The 13,793-nt window shown below is 38.6% G+C and overlaps 1 pseudogene; it reads left to right on the top strand.

Moving 5' to 3' along the window:
* Positions 1-5,508: 5,508 nt before the first annotated feature.
* Positions 5,509-8,981, top strand: LOC131820920 (large ribosomal subunit protein eL6-like; annotated as a pseudogene).
* Positions 8,982-13,793: the final 4,812 nt, after the last annotated feature.

Genomic DNA, 13,793 nt, shown 5'->3' with positions numbered 1-13,793 from the left:
TTATTATTTTTAAAGTTTTTGTTATATTCTCTCTTTGATTTTTTATAACCATGCTGTGAGACATATAAGAAAAAACTGTACCCCAATTTCAGATCGGGAGAGACTCATTTGCCCTAGATCTCATACTGAATTTGTTATAAAGGGATTCCATGTTCTTTACACTATGCCCTAAAATATTTCTAGCTATTGAGAAGACTTTGTTTCAAGGAACTCTAAGACTTTCAGCATCACTGAATAAAGGTTTATTTGTTACAGTTTTAATAAATCTTTTTCTGATATGGCATAATGACCTGAAACTTGGAAACCTGAAGTTCTATCCTGACACTTAGTTAGTTACACGGACTTGATCAATTCCATAGAGCTTCAGAGCGATACTGACCAAGAGGGCTTTGTGCACGTAATGTTGCTGTAACATCCATCTGTGTGTGTACAGTGGGGGTTGGGAAGGAAGAGGCTAACTGTCAGAAATATAACACAACATGAAACACACAACATGAAATCAGCTTTGCAAATTGTGAAACATCTGTAAAGGTCCAATTTACTCTCCCATGGTCTGAGAATTACAAACTCTTTGTCACAACAGAAATTCAAAGCAAAGATAAACTGTAATGCAATCTCATGGAGAGATCTACCATGACCGTGGCAGAACACCAGAGCAACAAAAAAAGCTTCCTTCTTGTTCTTGTTTATATCTTCTTAAGACCTTCCATTTGACTTTAAATCTGCTAGGTTTCTTGAGGAGAACATCTTGTCTCCATTTAAGGGATCTCATTTAAGTTCCAACCCTGGCTCAAGCTGCCTTCTTCGTATTCACATCCAGGACAACTGGAGAAAAATCACCCAGTCCTACAGACTCATGGTCTACAAATCAGCTAGGCCCCAGAATCACCTGTGAACTGTTTTCCTCAGCTCGGTCAGTTCCTGCAGTCAGTGCCTCCAGTGACTTTTCCAGTGCTGTTCTCATGCTCACTACTCATGTCCTGAAGTCCTCCCTCTCAGAAGACAGCTCTTCCTCTCCATGTACTTCCTTTAACTTCTCCATGTCCTCTCTTAGCTGACCTGAGCCGAAGGCAGACGTTCAATGACTGAGCCACCCAGGCACCTCATAAACATGCTCTTCTTAATTGCAATCCTAAACCTTAGCCTAAAAACAAGTCTAAAACACTCATACATTGCCATCAGTCTACTGTCCTTTTGTCTCTTTTCACATTTACTAAATTTATTGAAATGCTTGTCTACACCTTCTGTGTCTAACCCACCTAGTCACTTCTCAAATTGCTATAATCTAACTTTTACCCCACTGCTCTCCTGCAACTGCTATAATAAATCCCAACTGTCAACTACAAAGGGACCAGGTTTTTGTATTCTTGCACCTGTTTACTGCATTTGAAGTTGCACTTAATTCCTCTTTCTTGAGACTTCCTGCTCCCTTGACCTTTGTGCCTCTGTAATGCTCTCCAATCTCCACTGTGGACGATATCGGCTGATTCTTTCCACCCAGTACATCTCTCATCATTCTTCTGAGAGCAAAACTTTTTGATTATGGTGGGGCTGCCAATCATGGCACCTGGCCACATTGATTGGTACAGGGATGAGCATACAACTTACACTCAGCCAATCAGAGCCTTCCTCCAGGGATATTTTGTATTTGGAGTTATCAAGGAAATGCTCTCGTCTTTCTGGTTTTGGAGCTAAAAGAATATGAGCCTGGGGGCGCCTGGGTGGCTCACTGAGTTAAGCCGCTGCCTTCGGCTCAGGTCATGATCTCAGGGTCCTGGGATCGAATCCCGCATCGGGCTCTCTGCTCAGCAGGGAGCCTGCTTCCTCCTCTCTCTCTCTCTCTCTCTCTGCCTGCCTCTCTGCCTACTTGTAATCTCTCTCTCGGTCAAATAAATAAATTAATTAATTAAATCTTTAAAAAAAAAAAAAAAAAGAATATGAGCCTGGAGCTGCCTGAGACCATGGCTCCAGCCTCAAAGGCTCACCAAAAAAAAAAAAAAAAAAAAAAAAAAAAAGCCAATATATACAGAGCCTGAGAGGATAAAAAAAACTTAACCATGTTCAAATTCCTGGTTTCAGTCACACTCAAAGCCAACTGTGACCCTGACTGTTCTGATATGATTATTTGATCCTTTAAATTCTCTTCTTCGGCATAACCCAATACTTACTTGTTCTTAAACTTCTCATCCATCTTCTACTCCAAATTTTTATCTTCTTTTCATTCTATTCATTTTACTCTACATATGCTCCTTTGGATGATTTCAATTGGGCTCTGGCTTTCACACTTTTTTCATTGTGTGCTGATGACTCCTGAGTCTTTATCTCTACACCAGATCTCTCCCTGGTCCTTCACATTGAAGTATCAACTTGATGCTAAAAAACTTCACCTCCAGGGTTGCCTGGGTAGCTCAGTGGGTTAAGCCTCTGCCTTCGGCTCAGGTCATGACCTTAGGGTCCTAGGATTGAGTCCCACATTGTGCTCTCTGCTCGACAGGGAGCCTGCTTCCTCCTCTCTCTTTGCCTACTTGTGATCTGTTTCTGTCAAATAAATAAATAAATAAATAATCTTTAATAAGTAAGTAAATAAATAAATAAATAAAAATAGAAAACTTCACCTCGATTACTTATGATGGAATGACTATCTACCAGTTTTCTTGAGGTCAGTCTCAGGACAGGTTTATCCTCGAGGCATGATTATTAGTAACAATCTTTTACATTTTCAAAAGTATCCTGATTTGAATGATAAAGTACATGATCATCCTACCTCCAACTCAATGTTTCCCAAACTGAACCCAATATTATTCCTCCTATATTGTAGTCATACAAACTAGAGGCCTAGAGTCATCCTTGACTCTTCCTCCTAAATCTGGCCTCCATGTTACAACCATATCCAGTCTTTGAACATTTCTTGAATTCACCATCTCCTCTCCTTTCCTACTGCCAATGCCCTGGTCTCTTATCACCCCTGAAGTACAGCAGTAGTCTCTTAACTTCCAGTCTTATCCTCCTCATATACATCATCTGCATAGCCATTAGGGTGTTAAAATTTTAACCCAAATTCTTTACCTCTCTCTCTATCCATGCCCTTGGTCATGACTTCGAAGTTCCCTCCACTAAAGATAGACTATATTTCCCTGCCTCTTCCCTTTGGGCTTACCAATGTGGGTTGTTTTAACCAACTGAATGTTTAAAAATATAACCCAAGGGTTGGGGGAAAGGGATGATGACATTAAGGAGGGCACTTGATGGAATGAGCACTGGGTGTTATACGCAACTGATGAATCACTAAACTCTACCTCTAACATATAGTGTTAAGTAATTGAATTTAAATAAAAAAGAGTGCCAAATTAAGACTAATTTATTTGAAATATATATAGATAGATAGATCTCAGGCAGGGGTTTGAAATGTACTATGTGATTGATCTTGGGCTCTTGAGTTTCTGGCTTTGCCAATGAAAGAACACTGCTTTGGGGCACCTGGGTGGCTCAGTGGGTTAAGTGTCTGCCTTACACTCAGGTCATGATCTCAGGGTCCTCGGATCGAGCCCCACGTCAGGCTCTCTGCTGAATGGAGAGCCTGCTTCTCCCTCTCTCTCTGCCTGCCTATCTGCCTGCTTATGATCTCTCTCTGTCAAATAAATAAATATAATCTTCAAAAAGAAAAAAAAAAAAAACACTGCTTCACTAGGCCATAGGTCCAAGAAAGAAGAGAATTGGGTCAGCAAAAAACTAGACCCAATCTGCAACTCATAGCCAAGTGTAGACAAGTCCAGCCTAGAACAGTTAATCCCAACCAAATGGCAGAAGAATGAGGGAAAACAAATATTGCTGTTTTCAGCCACAGAATTTTGGAGTGATTGGTTATGAAACATTAGCTGACTGGCACAATTTCCCCTCCCTATTTTAGATCAAAGTACTGAATTAACCCAAATAGAAATCTAAAGTCATCCTTGATTCTTATGCCTCACTCAGACCTTCACATTCCAATAGTCATTATGTCTTACAAATAAATAATGGGTTTTTTTTGTTTTGTTTTATAAATATTATTTATTTGAGAGAGAGAGCACGCACAAGCACAAACAGAGGGGAGGAGAAAAAGGGAGGAGCGGGGGAGAGAGAGAAGCAGATTCCCCACTGAGCAGAGAGCCCAAAGCAGGGCTGAATCCCAAGACCCCAGGATCACGATCTGAGCCAAAGATAGATGCTTAACCAACTGAGCCACCCGGGTCACCCAGGTGCCCTACAATTCTATCTTTTAAACGTTTCTTCAATCCAGAGTCCAGCTCTATTCCTGCTGACACTTCCCTGGTTCAAACCTGTATCTCTCTGATTCTAAACTACTTCAATAAACTGACCTGGTTTCCTTGTGTCTAGTCCTGTCCTCTTTAAGTACGTGATTCACATAGGCACCAAAAGTTCTTCCTATATGGAACTTTAACCATTTCCGCCCATTTTAACTCTTCTTCCACCTTCTAAAAACCCTTTAATGAGTCTCCATCACCTACAGAACAAAATCAAACTTCCTTAACATATTCATTGTCTTACCCCTACTCATACTCACCACTCCCCATTCCCATCCTGCAATATACTTTACAGCAATATTGCTTACAGTTTCATAATATCTTTCCAGAAAGTATTCCCTGTCCCCTTTATCTATCCCTGATTATGCATTTCCCCTCTGTGCCTCCCACAATATACTGTACACATTCATTTGTACTTACCCACAGTATAATGACCTATCGATCTCTCTCTCCCACTGGCTTTTTGGGGGAAGACTGTCTTACTCATGTTTAATTAAGAATCTTACTCTAGGGCACAACTTGACACATGAAATGTGCTCAACAAATATTTAATGAGTAAATGAAGGAATGAGTGAATAGTGTGGTAAAATACATAAAACATATTTATATAAAATACATAAAACTTGTTGATTAAAACACTCCTCTAATACTCTCTCCTCTTAACCTCAAATTATGTAATTTTTTCTTGCTATGAATACATATGATTAAAAATTACCACTGAAACAAATCCATGTATTTGCATAGGCTCCTTAAGTAGATTTGATATTAGAGATATGAAGGCAAGATAATAATAAGATTAACCTCATTGCCCCATTCAGAAACTCGGGATCCCACTTAGATTTTACATTTTCCTTTATAGTCAATTACTAAGTCCTGTGTGGTAGTTAAAAATTAAGTGTTAACTTGACTGCCGGCTGCAGGGTGTCCAGATACGTGGCTAAACATTATTCTGGGTGAATGTGTGACAGGGTTTCTGAAGGAGATTAGCATTTGAATTGGTAGGCTAAATAAAGCAGGTAGTCCTTCCAGATGTGAGTGGGCCACATCCCATCACTTGAAGACCTGAACAGAATAAAAGACTGGGTAAGAAAGAATTCTCTCTCTGCCTGACAGTCTTCAAGCTAGAACATAAGGGTTCTTCTGCCTTTGGGCGAGACCTGGAATCTACACCGTCTGCTGTTCTGGTTCTTAGGCCTTTGGACTGAGAATGGAACTTCAGGGTACCACTGACTCTTCAGGGTCTGGACTTCTCAGCCTCCACAGTCACGTGAGGCACTTCTTTGCAATAAATCATACGCACATATGTAGATAGTAAAATGTATATTTTGTATATATGTACATACATACATTTCCATATGTACACATATAGACATATACATATATATATATATATAATACGTATGTCTATGTCTCCTATTTGTTCTTTCTCTCTGGAGAACCTTGACTAACATATCTATAAATCCTCCTGCCTAAAGAGCTTTAAAATCTCTCTTTATTTGCAAAAGCTCCAAGGCTGGGAGTGTGCATTTATTTTCACATCTAAACAGTATTTTGGTAAGAAGAGAACTGGGCCTCTTAGATTCTATTTTTCTTTGGTATATACCCATGTACCAAACTTCTAAAATTATGGTTACTCACAGGTCATTTTGTTTGTTTGTTTGTTTTACTTTATGGATTCATAATTTGTTTTTTTTTTCCTTTGAAAACCTTTCTACCCTCCCAGATCATGTCAATTTCTACCTACTCCAATTTCTTCCATGGTTATTGTTCTACTCAGACTCTTTCCCAAGCTCTACTCAGCTTTGGTAATTCTTATAAAAGTAAAACTAGTATTACATGTTGGATACATAATATCCATCATGTACACCACTGATCAAACAATTCAAAAACTTCAATAGACCAGAAAATCACCACACAAAACCAAGGTTAAGTTTCCAAATATTTTTACAACTATCATACCATAAAAAGGTACTTATTTGGTACCTTTTTAGAAAAAGTACTTATTTAGTCAAAAGTACATGCTAAATTATTAACCTCTGTAATAAAACTATTATGGCATAAAGGATAGCTTATGTAAACCAACTGAATACACATCACACATTAAAGGTAATTTCAATCACTACTGGAGCCACCAAGATAGCAACATGCTGGTCTCAGTTTCTTTTCTTTTTTTTTTTTTCAGATTTTATTTATTTATTTGACAGAGAGAGACAGCAAAAGAGGGAACACAAGCAGGGAGAGTGGGAGAGGAAGAAGGAGACTTCCTGCTGGGCAGGGAACCCAATGCGGGACTCAATCCCAGGACCCTGGGATCATGAACTTAACTGAAGGCAGACGCTTAACGACTGAGCCACCCAGGCTCCCCTGGTCTGAATATCTTACTGGAAAGCATTATGTATCTCCTGGTTGTAAAGAGAATTCTAAATATAAATTCTGCTGAAAGCATATACCAAACCTTCAGAAGGGTAAAAGTAGATGAAGATCTACTCTGCTTTACATCATTTTCTGAAACGTTTTAATTCAAATATGTTATCAAATGATATTCAAAAATCTTTCTACCTAAAAGAACTCCTCTAAAGATATTTTGAGCAAATAATTATTCCCTAAAATACATAAACAGAATACAGTGATATCTTTTAAATTTACATTTGCCAAGTTTTCTCTAAATAAGAAATAGAGTAGAACAGGTGTTAACAGAAAGTCACACCACCATATAACTTATCTAAGAGCAAGAGGATGACCAAAACCATAACTGAAATTTCCTTAACTAGAGAGAAGGGTGAAAAACAAGAGAAAGATATATGTAACTCAATCTACTTAGAGAAGTGTTCTAATATTTTTTTCAAGTTCCAACCTCATTAAAATGGCATTCCTTGAAGATTCAAAATAGGCATTGAGTGAAGACTTCCTAAAAACTCAAAAAAGGTTGGGATCATTAATAATCAATAGTCCAAAATAGTAATAACAATATCACAGCTCATATTTTTACTTTTTTTTTTTTTACAACAGATATGCTCTAATTACTCAATGTACCATCTATACAACAGGATGGATCCGGGGTAGAATTAAAAATCTACCACAGTTCACATGTAATTAGGATGTTAAACAGCAAAGAATGAATTATAAACCAAACACTACATTTTTTTCCTTTCCATTTTTTTTTCAAGTATAACTAACATACAGTGTGGTGTCAGTTTCAGGTGTACAACAGAATGATTCAACAATTCTATACATTTCTCAGTGCTCACCAAGAGAAGTGTACTCTTGCCCTTTCCCATCTTGCAAGGTGGCCAGTGAGAAAGTTGAGAATTCAGATGCTAAGGAGAAGAAACCTGAAGCCAAGAAGACTGATGCTGGTGGCAAGGTTAAGAAGGGTAACTTCAAGGCTAAAACACCAAGAAACAACAGCTCTATTTGCAGCTCAACCCCTGTCCCAGTTAGAGGAATTGGCAGATTTTCCCCATCAGATATGTATTCTAGAAAGGTCCTGTACAAGAGGAAGTATTCAGGAGTTAAATCCAGGATTAATCTCATTCTTGCTACTGTCACAAAACCAGTTGGTGGCGACAAGAACGGTGGAACCTGAATGGTTAAACTTCACAAAATGCCAAGGTTTGATCCTACTCAAGTTGTGTCTCGAAATCTGTTGATCCTCAGCAAAAAGACCTCCCCGTTAGCACGTGGGAAAACTGGAAATGGCATCACTCCTGGGGCCAGTGTGATCATTCTGACTGGACGCCACAGAGGCAAGCGGGTTGTTTTCCAGAAGCTGCTGAGCAGGGGCGCGCTGCTTGCGATCGGACCTCTGGCTGCAGCGGGGCCCTTCTCGATGAAAACTGATTAACGATAGTGTGTCGTACTCGTTCTCTCTGGTAGGTTCTGTGTTTGTCGAGGGCAGCCTCATCCCCGGGTGCGGGGGGAGAGCCTTGTCTTTCTGGCCAGCCTGCGGGGAGGCTCTCTCTACTGCTGGGAGGAGGCACCCCCGAAGCCTCGAAGGGTCTGGTGCAGAAACGTCGTGAAAACGAGAACAAGGCAATGTGGGATTTGTAGTGTTTCATTTTTCTCCCCCCTCATGTTCTAATGTTTGTGCATGTATATTACTGATTTTCAGAACTAACCCTTGTTCGTGTATAGAGTTATGCCATTGTTGTTTTGCCTCTTCTGGAGGACGGGAGAGCGTTTGGAAAACCGGTCACCTTTCCAGATTCATGACTCTCTTTGCAACAGCACCCGCACGGGGCGTCCCGTCTGGATACATCAGCCGGGGTCCTTTCCCACGCCACATCTACCTGTGCTTTGGCAAAAAAAGTCAATCTGAAATTCCTATGTCAGGTTTCACTCTATAAAAAATTCAGAGAATAGCAGTTTCACTGCCAAAAAAAAAAAAAAAAATGCGGAACACAACACCAATCTGTCATTGCCACCTCCACCAAAATTGTACCGGGGCTGTGAAGATCCCCAGAGTTCTCACTGACCGTTCTCACTTCAAGAAGATGCAGAAACCGGGACACCGGGAAAGTGAGATCCTCCTCACAGGGAAAGAGAAAAAAGAGATTACAGAGCAGGGCAAGGTTGATCCCAAATCTTGCCCCAAATCAAAGCTCTCCCTCAGCTCCAGGGCTGTTGTGCTCTGTGTTTTCTCTCCCAGATGGAGTTTATCCTCACAAACTGGTGGTCTAAATTTCTTACAAAGAACCTATTTAAATAACTGATCCATTTAAAAAAAAAAAAAAGTATACTCCTAATTCCTTTCACCTACTTTACACCCATCCCCCGCCCCCTCCCCTCTGGCAACCACCAGTTTTCTTTCTGTATTTAGGAGTCTGGGGGCACCTGGGTGGCTCAGTGGGTTAAAACCTCTGCTTTCTGCTAAGGTCATGATCCCAGGGTCCTGGGATCGAGCCCCACGTCGGGCTCTTTGCTCGGTGGGGAGCCTGCTTCCTCCTCTCTCTGCCTGCCTCTGCCTACTTGTGATCTCTGTCAAATAAATAAATAAAATCTTTTTAAAAAAAGAGTCTGGGGATAAAAATATATGTTTATAAAAAATAAAAAATTTTAAAAAAAAGAGTCTGGGGTTTGTTTATCTCTTTTGTATTCTTTATTCATTTGTTTTGTTCCTTAAATTCCACATGAGTGAAGTCATCCTTTTTTAATGCTGAACTCAGGATCCCTCCAGGCTCAATTATAAGGGCAAAATGTGTACTAGGCATTCCCTCTTAGTTTTTTTCTTCTCTTTGTTCTTAAGGCACTGTTTCTTCCCTAGTGCCCAACAACCCTCCTTCACAAGGTGATCATTTTTTAATTTTACCTCTTTCCTATTCTACCCCCTAACTGCAATCAGAATGTACCAATCTTGCCCAGCCCTTGCAAAGTCTGACAAATTAAGATTATTAAGGCTGAAATATTAATGACGTAAGTAACTCCTTCCAGATTGATCAATGAGGAATGCTTTGGGCAGCAAGTAACAGCAATACCAGCAACGACAGAAGCAACAACAATGATAAAAAACTACAGTGACATGAACTACTTAAGGTAGAGCAGCATCAAGTTGGTTTGGTGGCTTACCCATGTCACCAAATATCTAGGCTCTTACTATTGTTATGTTTGACCATACTTAGCATATGGAATTTGGCCCACTGGCTGGTTGCTTCATGACTGCAAGATAGCTTTCCCAGTTCCAAGCAACACAATAAAAAGAAAACATTTGAATGTGGGACATGATAGAAATGAAATCGAAACAGACTTTCTCCTCATGTACCTTGTTCCTTTTATGAGAAGACACAAACTTTTCATGAGCCCCAGAAAAATTTCCCCTGTATTTCATTAGACAAGGGAGTATAGGAAAGTGAGTCTCAGGCTTGTTCAGCTTCTATAGTGGAGGGGAGCTGGAAAAGAAAGGAATCGGCAGTGGTTTCTAGGAAGCAAATTAAATGTGGCTGCCACACCAGAGGCTACGCTTGAGACTAAACAGAGATTGGAAGGGTTAACAGAACAAAAAGGAGCAACAACAACTAAAATAAAGCTGCAATGGTTTGCAAATCTCTCTTTCCTACCCAACTGTGGATTTTAGGTGGATAGAGGCTGTCTTATTCATGTTATTTCTGCTTCAGAAATTTAATAAATATTCATGGAACAAATGAAGATAAAACATGAAAATCTCCTCAAATGAATTCCACAGGAATTCACTTCATGCTCCACAACTCCAATATACCCAGCCTTCACAGGATATTTTAATCTGAAAAAAAAAAAAAAAGTATCAAGATTCCTGTATGAATTCGAGAAGAGGACAGGTATTTTATAAAGTATTGCCAGTCTGAGAAGTGATTAACCTAGGGAATCAACATTTAGTTAAAATGATATATTAAACTAATGCAGAGAATGGATTTCAGGGATGATTTTGTACTCTAAAATTCCAGAAGAATAACTAATATTCATAGAAACAAGAGCTGCTCGTGTTCTACTTCTTATCCTTATTTTTTTTAAAGATTTATTTATTTGAGAGAGAGAGAGAGAAAATGTAAGTGGGGGGAGGGGCAGAGAGAAAGGGAGAAGGAGAGAATCTCAAGCAGACTCCCCACAGAGTATAGAGTCCAACCCGGGACTCGATCTCACAACCCTGAGATCATGCCCTGAGTTGAAACCAAAAGTCAGACACTCAACCAACTGAGCCACCCCAGGGCCCCACTTCTTGTTCTTGTCAACCTTTACTACTCTGTTACATGATTTTCATTATCATTATTGTTCCTTATACTGCTTGATAATAGGATAAAATTGGAAGAAAATTACTCAAGATTTAAATGAAATAAGTTCAAGAAAATAAAACTGAAACCTCTTGGAGTAAGTCTTATCCACTTAAGAAATGGTCCTTCTGTTGAAAAAAAAAAATGAAACTATGAAGAAGGAAATTTGGAACTGTGTGTGTTTGGACTTAAACTGACTGGGTTGTTTGGTACCTTGACCTAGTTTGAAAATCTTTTCAAGTATGAGAAAAATGAATACAAGTTAGAGTGGAAACAGAAGAAAATTAAAGTTTTCAAATTAAAGTGTTAATGATTAAATAGTTCATCTTATTTAATCATAACATTCTATGGAGGCAGTTATTATTATCCTTACTTGTAGTAAAAAAAAAAAAAAACTGAATAAAGAATACATAAATAACTTGACTAAGGTTACAAGATGGAAAAATCTACACCAAAGTCTGCCTGCCAAATCTATGTATCTTTCACTTCTCCTAAACAGGGAAAACGTAACCATCACACATACTCAAAATAAGTGTATTCCTCAGAAGGATTCTATAAAACAAAAAAGATGTAAAGCCCAGTTAAAATGGTAGCAGTTCTCTGAAGGAAATAAGAAATGTCCTATCATGCACAGAGCAATCACAGAGCAGTTCACAAAGCAATCACAAATAAAACTAACCGAGCAGAGATTACCCCCAAAAAAGAAAAAGGTGGGGGTGGTGAACCATGTAATAGGAAGACAGCTAATTTAGTCCCTAAAAAGTGAGGGAGAAGGAAGAGACAGTGAAGTAAGGGTGGAAGTGAAGGGAAGAAGGAAGTAGGACAAAAGAGGGGTCAGAGCAATGGAGTGAAGGAATGAAAGGCTGGGCAGGAAAAAAGCCATTAGAAAATTCCAACAAGCAAAAAGCTACTTTTGGCAGAAGACCTTGTGTCACGATGACCAAGATGAAATCATCTGCAGTAAGAAAGATCAATTTTCTACTAACAAAAGTAACTCTTCCCTATTGTATGTCTTCTGAGAGCAGTCCTAATAGGCCAAATACCAGAGAGAATCTGAGGCTGCAAGGACTTTCCTGGTTGAATCTGTTACATTTCTCCCACATTCAATTATCAGGTACTGCTGTCACTAACATAACTTTTCTGGAGATAATCATTTCACCTCTGCCAGTCATCCCTCAAGTAAGTCCATGGGTCCAGCATTTTACTGTTTGATTGTTTAATCCTTAATATCCCTGAATTTGATCTTAACCTGTTTGTAGTTCTCAGCACTTATACCAACAGTGGTCTTATTCTAGCCATGATTTTTGATGTTCTGATTTTATCATTCCCTTTATTCTGAACCTGAGCCAGCTCACACTGACTCAGGCGTATGTTATACCTATAAATCTTAAAAATTCAAATTGGCATATCCCAATAATAGGTTTCTTGATGTGAACTCAAGAGGCAAAAATTAGTTTACTGTTAGAGTAAGTAAATATACTATAGCAGGATGTAGATGAAAGTTTAAGCCACTAGGTTGAAGACACACTCTAAGTTTATTAAACCACCTGTAAGCCAACAACATTGGAGGCCAGTCTCTTCCCTTCAGGCCTACTGAAGGATGCTAGGAAAGATAGATTATTCCCTATAGTGCCAATAGGGAAGACATTAATTTCTGAAATGAAATGAATCTTCTTTCCCAGGAATGCAAAGTAAGATGAGAATTATAGAATCTGGCTAAGATATCATAATGGTACTATTTGATCTATGGGAAAGAAATTTCAACACAGTTGAGGGACAGTTGACTGTTAAAATAAAGCTACATCATATTATTACTTCCCCTGAATTAAAAATACTCAACAAACTGTTTCCAGGAAATAAAATGGTAAATTTAAAAATCATGTAATTCATATCCACATCAATATAGAATTCTTTTAAAAACAGAATTACCCTACTTATAGCATACAAAATGGATTTTAAAAGAAATATTGTCACAAGAGACAAAGGATACTGCATAATGATAAAGGGAACAATCCAACAAAAGGATATACCAAATACAAATTTTGTGTACCCAATATGTGGGCACTTAAATATACAAAGCAACCCGTAACAGACATAAAGTAAGAAATTGACAGTGATACAGTAACAGTAGGACTTTAACACTGCACTTATGGATACATCATCCAGAAAGAAAATCAACATGGAAACGGTGGCTTTCAATGACATATTGGACCAGATGGACCTGATAGAAATATTCAGAACAGTCCATCTAAAAACAACAGAATATACATCCTTTTTAAGTGCACATAGAATATTCTCTGGAACAAATTCCATGTTAAGCCACAAAACAACTCAGCAAAATGAAAAAAGACTGAATCATATCATGCATCTACTCTGATCACAATAGTGTGGAACTGAAAATCAATCATAAGATAAAGATATGGAAAGAACACAAATACATGGGGAGTAAATAAAAAGCTACTAAACAATGAATGAGACAACCAAGAAATTACAGAAAAAGTTAAAAATATGTAGAAAAATAAATATAACAAAATGGTCCCAAATCTTTGGGAGACAGCAAAAGTTATCCTAAGAGGGAAAATTATAGCAGTACAGACCTACCCCAAGAAACAAACAAAATCTCAAACAACCTAACCTTACACCTAAATGAGCTAGAAAAATAACAAATAAAACCCACAACCAGTAGAAGGAAAGAAATAATAAAGATTAGAGCAGAAATAGAGGCAAAAAAAAGAAAAAAAAAGAAAATAGA

The sequence above is a fragment of the Mustela lutreola genome, chromosome X (genome assembly GCF_030435805.1).
Source record: "Mustela lutreola isolate mMusLut2 chromosome X, mMusLut2.pri, whole genome shotgun sequence".
NCBI lineage: Eukaryota > Metazoa > Chordata > Mammalia > Carnivora > Mustelidae > Mustela > Mustela lutreola.
Note: the sequence above shows the minus strand (reverse complement) of the source record. Positions and strands in the feature narration are given on the sequence as shown.